The sequence below is a fragment of the Suricata suricatta genome, chromosome 10, assembly GCF_006229205.1.
Source record: "Suricata suricatta isolate VVHF042 chromosome 10, meerkat_22Aug2017_6uvM2_HiC, whole genome shotgun sequence".
Lineage (NCBI taxonomy): Eukaryota > Metazoa > Chordata > Mammalia > Carnivora > Herpestidae > Suricata > Suricata suricatta.
Window position 1 is genome coordinate 133,257,662 of NC_043709.1, and position 9,788 is coordinate 133,267,449.

A 9,788-nucleotide genomic window follows, 5' to 3' on the forward strand; every position below is an offset into this window, starting at 1 on the left:
AGGAAAGTGGCTCAGGCCACGGATATGATGAAGCAGTTTGTGTAAATGTGATAATAGATATCGATGGCGTTGTGTATTCCGCCACCAGACAACACACTCAAATTTTAACGGCGACCTGCTTTTATAATAATACAGAGGATTTATGATGTGACATTTGGGTATGGAGTATTTGGTATAAGATTGACCTTTTAGAGTCTCTTTAATTAAATAACAGTCCTGACTAATCCTCTGTGTTTTGATTCTTTCAATAGAAAATCTACAGAGCTATCAATTTATCGTAATTGTTTTTGAGACCACCTGTCATCCTTTGGATTAGAAAGATCTCTTTTGGTCCAGAAAAACAAAAAGATATGTTAGGTTAGTGGCAATGAGTTCCATTATTATTGGAATAGTTTTTAAATAATTAAAATAAACACAATTTATTTAAATATTATTAATATATAAAATGTATGTATGTTTGCTATATAAATAATGTCTATATGCAGAAATATAAGTAAATAAAACGTGTATGTATGTGTGCATTACATAAACAGAGAAAAGAAAATGTTCCCAAGGTCACACAGGCTAGGATATAACAGAAAGAAGATCCTAATTCAAGTTTTCTGAATCTGGAGCCTAAGCTTTGTGGGATCATGTTACCTTTGTATTCTTAGACCCAGCCCCAGGAGCAAAGCAAATAAAGAAAAAGATAAATTTCATAAAGCTCATACATTTTAGTTTCTTTGTAACCAAATCATTGAAAAAGATAAATTTCATAAAGCTCATACATTTTAGTTTCTTTGTAACCAAATCATTGAAAAATTGGCAGATTTTCACCAAATTTGTAGACCACATTTGGAATGATCTGCGTGAGACATAGGTCACATGGCAAACAGACAGTTCCACGTTCACTCTCCAAGGGATGAAGCAATGGGGACAGATCCCACAGAAGTTTCGCTGCAGAACCACTGTCACCATATTGGGAGATGTGGTTTGGTGGTCGGACTCTATGCGTTACCCAGAAACTGCCTTAGGGAGTCCTGATAGAGGGCAGGGGGCGGGGGCTCGAAGGAAGAGATGATCCCTTCACTCCCTCGGGGTGGTTACCTGTGGCCCAAGCCCGGCTGGCAAGGTGCTTCTCCAGAGGAGAAGGCCATAGTTAGACCGGCCCCTGAGCAACAATGCCACCACCTTCCGAGAAGCTGTCATGTGGACGGGAGGACCAGCAGTACCCTTCCGAGGTCTGATGAGCATCGCCGGGGACATCCCTGGGTGGAAGTGAAGCAACAGGTGCCCATTGTCCCCAGGGCAGCACATAGAGGTAGAGCGGAACCTGAAGCCAGACTCAAGGACAATGATGTCTACCGTGTGGCTATGAGACATTTAAAATGTAGACAGAGAAGAGCAGACCTGTCCCAGAACCCTGACTGTGGTCCTTGCCTGCCGGCTAAGCTTTGGTGAGTGGAGAGGGCCCGGGACCCTCACCGGGTGTGATTCGCCGGGGACAGGTCTTCCAATGGGCTGGGGGCCAAGTCTTACAATGGCCGCCATACGTCATGGCAAACTTGTTTAAAAAATTAGTTTTACACTCGGGGTAGATATTCACATGTTTCTTTGTGTTTTTTTTTTTTTTCCCTCTGAGCTATAGAACAAAAATATAAACCTCATATCCAGTTCTAAATAGTATGTCTCAATCAGTCTCAGTCCCAAGAAGTTGTGTGCTTGCACAGAGTAGATAGTAGTGAGTCTACTTCTAAGGTATGTGTGACCCTCGAAACTGGAAACAAGCTCAAGCCATAGAAATTTGGAAGGATGTATTATATAAGAAACTTCCTAGGGACACCGGGGTGGCTCAGTCTGGAAAGTGTTTGACTTCCGCTCAGGTCATGATCTTACAGTTCGTGAGTTTGAGTCCTACTTTGGGTTCTGTGTCTCCCTTTCTCTCTGCCCCTGTTCCACTGTTCTGTCTCTCTCTCTCTCAAAAAATAAAATAAACTTAAAAAAAATTTAAGAATCTTTCTAGAACTTTGAAGATGTCCAGTAGTCTACTCATTTGAAAAACTATTTAGAGGGAAATCTTTAAAATTTTTTTAAAATTTAAAACATTTTTAATGTTTATTTTATTTTATTTTAAAAATATTATTATTATTTTATATTTTTTAACATTTATTTTTCAGAGAGAAGGAGAGACAGAGTGTGTGCAGGGGAGGGACAGAGAGAGGGAGACAGAGGATCTGAAGTAGGCTCTGGGCTCTGTGCTGACAGAGACTCGGGGCTTGAACTCACGAAGCGTGAGATCATGACCTGAGCCGAAGTTGTACTCTTACCTGACTGAGCCACCCAGGCACCCCTATTTATTATTATTATTTTTAATGTTTATTTATCATGACCTGGGCCAAAATCAGATGCTTAACTGACTGAGCCTCCCAGGCCCCACCGAGGCAAAATTTTGATCAATACTGAATAAAGTACAGCTTTTACTCAGATGGAAAATTCCATGTCCATTCAAGGAGCTTAACTGCAAATGAGCAATCAGCTCCACTTCCGAACATCTGACCTTCGGATTACCAAGACGGAGCATATAAATGAAGACTCTAGGACAGGTCAAGGCTAACTCTGAGACTCTCCCTTACCATCTGACATCCCAAAGAGAGACTTAGCCTTCTGCAGGCTTCTGTGAACGTGGGTCATGGTTGTGGTTCAGGCTGGTGCACACGTAACAGATATGAATTACAGATTATAAAATTAAGTAGAAAATCCAGAGATTTTCCATACATAAAAATGTAATATTTAGGAAATTTATTTTAGAGACAAAATACAATTTACTGAAAATCAATACCTAATAAAATGTAATATTTCTAATTGACCAAACTTCTAGAACATGAATTACTTTTTGTGTGTAAGTGTTGTCACAATCAGTCACACTCAGGCCAATGGCTCACTTTATCTCAAAAGTTAGTTTTTGATAATGTGGCATTCAGCTCTTGAACTTGGGAGATAAGGGAGCTGAGAAATAAATAGACTTTTACTTCCCTGATCTACGGTAAACATATTCCCATGACTATGCTAGGATCCTGTGTTCAAAGAAATGCTACATGGAGCAAGATCTTTTGTTAATATAGAGTATTTGGGGATTTTTATTCAATGCAGATATGCACATATTTGGAAATATCACATGCAATATTCACATGGCTTGTGTAAATCTGTGAGTCACCTTTGCAGTGAAATAGGTCCAAAGGTGACGGCCTGATCTAATGTCAGGATGAGTCAGAGTGGAAATCAGGTAGTCAAAGCAAGCAAAGTGAAGAGACGTACACACACAATGTGGGGAGCAAGGCGATGGCACACAGAGGGGTCGGGCCCTGAACTTCAAAACAGACACGTGCTGGAAATTTCTCTAGGACACGGACGACTGTGTAGAGTCACCCTCCTCTCCTTTAAAAATAGTTCTTGGTGAAGGCGAAATTCAATGACTGCGATGTGATTTATAGACAGCGCTTGGCAATGTAGCAACTTTTGCTTCTCTTGTACAGTTTAAATGCTCACTGTGGTTACCTATTTGGAGAACATATCCTTTCGGTCTTTGGTCCCTTTCGTCTAAATTTTCTGCATACACTCTTATTGTTAACATCAAATTGAAACTCCAAAATGCGTCACGTAAAACCCTAAGACAACTATATTCTTATTAGTTCATTCTCTCGCACTACGTCCCCCAAGAGAAAGGCTTTGATCTGGATCCTTTATATGTAAAGAAAGCATAAGTCAGAGCTGCCTTCTGTTGAAAAATAAAACAGAACAACAGTGTTATTGGTTAATAGAGATTATAGTAGGATCTATCATGTGTCTTTTGTTTAATAAGAGTATTCAAATATACAATTAATCAACTGGGGAAGGAAACAAGGAGGGAAAAATAGAGGATGTATGATACACGACAAGAATCTTGTATGTGGAAGAAAATCTGTATTAGAAGAGTTGTTTTTGATTCTATGTACATTTTTAAATTTTTAAAAAATGTTTATTTTTAAAAAATGTTATTTATTTTTGAGAGACAGAAAGTGAGTGGGGGAGGAAGACACAGAATCTGAAGTAGGCTCTAGGCTCTGAGCTGTCAGCATAGAGCCTGATGTGGGGCTCGAACTCACAAGTGCGAGATCATGACCTGAGCTGAAGTCTGACAGTGGACTGAGCCACCCAGGCGCCCTTATGCACATGTTTTAAAAATAAATACTCCATCGACAGAATGGCCTAGAGAAAATATTTATAAGCCAGGATTCAAAACCAGACCGTTTAGTGAGACAGATACACAGTTTTAAATAAAAGTGAAAAAAATTCTACAAGTGATAAACTCCTATTTTTAAAATCATATTTCTGTTCTGCCCAAATATGTGCATACATTTCAATAGGCATATCAGAGAAATGGCAAAAATGTCTACCTAATGTGACCACACAAAACACATAAAAATGGCGGATGGATCCATGACAGAGCCTCACACTGAGAATGTTTGAAACAGGGACGCGTAAGGGACCTTCTCCCACCACCGCTAAGGCTCTGTCAGTCCTGAATAAGTACATTCACTGACTGGTGTTGATCTGGCAAAAGAACGCCAGATGTCACGTCATCCATTGGAGAAGCCAAAGCCACCTGCGGGAACTTGGGGCGTGATCACACTGCCTCACGGGTCGAGGGGAGGGAACTCTCTCCTAAACCAAGTGAACCCTGTCCTCACCTCCTGTTCCACACCCCGGCAAGCCCAGGTGGGCTGGACCCAGGGTGTGAGTCTGAAGGTGGGTGCAGAGGGTGAAGAAGCAGCAGCTGGAGGGAAGGGTAACGCGGTTAGACGCCAAGCTAGGAAAGTAAGTGATGGATTTAGTAGGCTGAGAAGCTAGAGGCCAAAATGACAAAGGGAAATACTTCAGATTTGACTGCAGAGAACGTAAATGTTTCTGGACATTGAAAACATAACAATTAGGCCCAAAGGCAAACAACAGAAAGCAAACACGCATGCAAATGTATGGACCCACGCACAAAAGGGAGCAAACACCCAGCTCCCCTAAAAAATGGGGAAATAGTGTGAGTGGACTTGCCTAAAGAGGAAATCTAAGTGGCTAATCAAAAATCTAAGAAATGCTGACCCTCATTAATAATTAAGTTAATTAAAATAATGAGATACTGTAGGTGATTTTTTTCTTTTTACAAATTTTAAAAGGATTAAAATGGTTTGTGGTGATATATGATGAGGTGGGTTCCTGGTCTTTGCTTTTCAGTATGAAAATTAACCAAATTTTCTGACCATCGCTTAAAAATATGTGTATGTATCAAGGACCTTAAAAATGTCCATGGCCCTTGGTCCAGTAAGTATCACTCGGGAGACTTGTTTGGTGTTATATAAGGTTTCTGTTTTTAGAAATCCATCTGAAAACATGAACCTTTGGTAAGAAGTCTTTAGAAAGAGTCTTCAAAATGAATATTCCAAAATCCAAGGGAAGGTTAAGTAAGGTGGTGAGGAATAGGTTACTGTCTTCTAAATGTTTCCAATCAGATTTAATTTAATTTAATTTATTTTTTTAATGTTTATTTAGTTTTAAGAGAGAGACGGAGAGAGAGAGAGAGAGAGAGAGAGAGAGAGACAGACAGACAGAGAGACAGAGACAGAGACAGAGAGAGAGAGATGGAGAGCAAGCAGGGGAGGGGCAGAGAGAGAGGGAGACACAGAATCTCAAACAAGCTCCAGGCTCTGAGCTGTCAGCACAGAGCCCAATGTGGGGCTCGAACCTCCAATCAGATTTTAGTGGGTGACCTGAAGAGAGATGAGAACAGGGCAGCTCACTGTGGATGAAATGAGATGTGCAAAATGGCTAACGGGATATTTATCCTCCAATAAGAGAAAAAGGATTCAACTCAGTGGACTAACCGTGCCATCTGGTAAATGGTCTTTTCCCTTTGTTATTCATTCTTTGTTTGTTCGCCCATTCATTCCTCCCTCCCTCCATCTCTTCCTTCCTTCCTTCCTTCCTTCCTTCCGTCCTTCCTTCCTTCCTTCCTTCCTTCTTTCTTTCTTTCCTTCCTTCCCTAAATGAGAGTTAATCAGAGTTCACCGCCAGGAAGACACACAAGATATACAAACCTCAATAAAACATAGTAACAACCACCAGAACGTCATATTCTAGCAGAAAAACACACAGTAGCCTCGCACTCAGATCTTGCTCTTCCTCCCATAACACGGTTTCGCATAAGTGCTCAGATGCGGTGTCTGCCCACAGACCCCCAAACCCTGCTCCGCATTGTAAGAGCCCACCGGGGTGACTGCCTTTAAGATTGTTTTTTGCCATTAAAAAATAATGTGTAGTAACATTTTAAAATAGGAATAGTCACAATCTATTTAAATTTATTTTAAATGATTATGTTTCACGATATGCTTCAGATACATTTTTTTTTGTCAAGATTTTATTAGTTTTCAGTGATCTCTATACCCGATGTGGAGCTCGAACTCACAGCCCTGAGATCAAGAGGCCCACGCTCTACTGACTGAGTCGGCCAGGCGCCTCCACCATACGTTTCTATCACGTAAAGTGGGATGTGTCTAGATACAATGACATTTATCATTTATCATAAATGTAAGACTCAGAGATTCCTCTGTGACCTGCTTGGGGATGATGAAAGAACCTTTGTTCTGAGAAGCGACTGGAAACAAACACGGGACTCATGTGGCGGAGCCTCTGGCTTCAGAACTAGTTTTCCGGTTGGTCTGGTTTCCTGAGCAAGCGCAGGTCGTGTTTGTCACACGATGTTGCTAGGCGCACAGCGACCTGTCCCCGCTGACGCCTGCGGCCTGGCCGCCATCTTGGGAAAGCGTTTGCTAGTTTGTGTTGGGTGGTTGGCTTTTCTTGAGTTGCTGATTTAATGGCATATCAAGTCTCCCCACAGACAGTTTCTGAGGTATTTTCCTACCTAATTCTACCTATGCTTTGGGGTTCATTGTGACTTGGGTCTCTTACCTCTCTCAGAGGTCGTCCTTTCTGCAAATTGCTGTCCTCTTAGAGGGTCAGTTTATATGGTCCACAGGCCTGACACCGCTAACTTTTGTAGGGACTGTATTTGAAGTCTGGATGAGATGATCCAGGATGGAGGGTTGAGACTGTGACCCTGTGCTCCACATGTAAGCTACCCATGAGAGGACACATTTTGTTTTATTGAAATCTCTGTATTGCAAAACTACTGCTCGTTGCTAAAGTACCTGACCACAGAGCAAGACGCAGCTTTGTCCGTGAGGCAAAGGAATGCTGTGGCTTCCCCGGCCCCCACCATTCTGACCGACGCAACATTAACTGAAGTGGTCCAAGAGGGATTCCTTTGTCAAATACATACTCTAAAATTTTATTGTGTTTTATTAACTGAGCCATACAATAAACTGAAAATTACAAGATCCTACTATAATTTTCTGTTTCATCTTCTTTGTTTGTTTCATCTTGAGAAGATGTCCCAAAGCGAGGCTCAAGGAGGAAGATTTCAAAAACTGCTCCCTGGAAAAGTGGGGTCTGTGTCGAAATACATTGGGGAACAGCCTCAATCCCATGTCCCCCTACCCCTGGGCTCTGTTGTGGGAGTGTATGAGTGCTCCGAGGAGTAATTAAAGAACTTGATCCTGTTCGGTTAATCCAGAATTTCCCAATTCACTCTCCCCACATGGCTTTCTGAACAAAACATCCTGTACCAATAGATACAAATTATTTTAATTAATAAAATATTATTCCTGTAAACGATTACAGCTTATAGTATATTTTTGCCTCAAAATATAAATATTATAAGCTGTGATGGTATATAGGAACAATATTTTATTAATTAAAATAATTTTAACTAATTTTTTACTAGAAAATCATACCTTAAGTTGTTTTAATTTGCAATTTATATTTCTTACTGAGTCAAAGAGGTTTCATATGCTTATATTCTAGTTGGATTTTCCTTTTTTTTTTTAAGTCTTTTTTTAAATGACAGTATAGTTAACATGCAGTGTGATATTGGTTTCGGGCATACAAGATAGTGATTCAATGCTCTGACACCACTCGGTGCTCCACATGACAAGTGTACTTCTTAATCCGTGCCCCCCATTTCACCCCACCCCCCACCGACCTCCCCTCTGGTAGCCAACAGTTTGTTCTCTTTAGTTACGAGTCTGTTTTTCGTTTGCCTCTCTCTTCCCCTCCCCCGCTTTGCTCCTTTGTTTTGTTTCTCAAAGTTGAATGTCCATCAACTGATGAATGGATAAAAATGTGATATATATATGTATACACACACATAAAATATATACACATATATATAATACACACACACACACACACACACACAACAGAATACTACTCAGCCATAAAAAATAATGAAATTTTGCCATTTGCAATGGCACAGATGGAGATGAAGAGTATTATGCTGAGCGAGAGCAATAAGTGAGTCAGAGAAAGAGATAAATGCTTTCACTCGGTAGTATTTTCAACGTTTGTTTATATCCTTTAAAAATGTGCCATTTGGATCCTCCATTGTTTTGACCTGAAATTAATATAAGCCCCATTTACCTGTGCTAAACCACATGGATATATCTCCCAGGTTGTTGACGTGTTTTTATTTTAATTTTGTTATTTATGCTGGTTTTGAAATTTGTAGACTAAGTTTCCTAATGTATTCTAGCTGTACATTTTCTTTTTTAATTTCCAAATCCATTTTAGTTTCTCAAGATGCCAGTCTCTGTTTCTGGTAAGCCGCGGCTGGAGGCGTCTGTACCTCCCCCGCATCTGTTTATTTTTAGCTTTTCCACATGCCATTCTGTAATCCACCTAGAGTTTATTTTGGTATATAGTCTAACTTTTGCATCTAAATGTTTTTATTCCAACAAGACCTATTAAAAGACTCTTTATGTTTTTTCTTCCCCAGTGCAGGTCTGAAATCTGTCTCCTAGAGTGAGTGGCTGCTCTCTTCTCCAGCCCGCACTTGGAAATACCGAAGGGCACCCACCTGCAGCCTCACATCCCTGGAGCCCGGGAGACGGCTCATCATCACAGGCCACACCTCAGGTGAGTGGCTAGGGCCAAGATTTATATACTTAAAAAAATGGTGAGTACTCTTTTCTGCTTGACCTGCTTTAAGTTGGCTTTCTGGCCAATGTTTCATTTCCCTGCGGTCTGGTGCCTACTGGCATTTGTTAGTTTGGATATAAGTGTGTGATTCTGAACCGAGTAGTAAGAATCGTATGTACTGGCAGCAGAGAGTCACTACAGGAGTGTAAGGTGAGCAAACCCCTGAGCGGGAGGGCCTGGGAAGGGGCTGGAAGTGACGGCACCCCGCAAGGCAGCGCCCCCCACCCCTGCACATCCACAGGAAACACGCCTGGCCCCTCCCAGCACTCTTCACCTCCCCTGTTGGGGAGGGGGAATAACTGTGTGTGTGTGGGGGGTGGGTTCGGGAGAGAAGGATCTGGATGTGCAGACTCTCTCCCTTCCCTCCTCTCTCTGGAATCCACCTGGCTCCAGGAAGTTTCATTCTTGGCGTTTGGCTTTTGTGCGCTTAGCGTGAGAGCTCGGGCCCTGGGAGGGGACCCCTGAGCCGGGGTTCTAGGGTTCCTCCTTAGACAGCCTTTGCGCCCCCCTCCTCGACCGAGTCTTCCAGCCCAGCGGTGGTAACGTTGGCGTTTTCATCGCTCTCTTCCAAACTCCTGCACCTGTCTCTCAGTTGGTTCCAAGTTATGGATGAATATGCAAGTGCCATTGATTTTTACCCACACACCCAGCAGTAACCCAAGATTAGGAATAAGCATGATTCGGGG

At 41.7% G+C, this 9,788-nt stretch overlaps 1 long non-coding RNA gene across 1 annotated transcript in view; it reads left to right on the top strand.

Annotated features, from left to right (window-relative positions):
* The first annotated feature begins 8,913 nt into the window (after positions 1-8,913).
* LOC115303820 overlaps positions 8,914-9,788 on the top strand; it is a 4,972-nt gene continuing 4,097 nt past the window's right edge. Inside the window, exon 1 of the long non-coding RNA XR_003914257.1 lies at positions 8,914-9,039. This is a non-coding gene — a long non-coding RNA (uncharacterized LOC115303820). The remainder of the gene's footprint in view (positions 9,040-9,788) is intronic.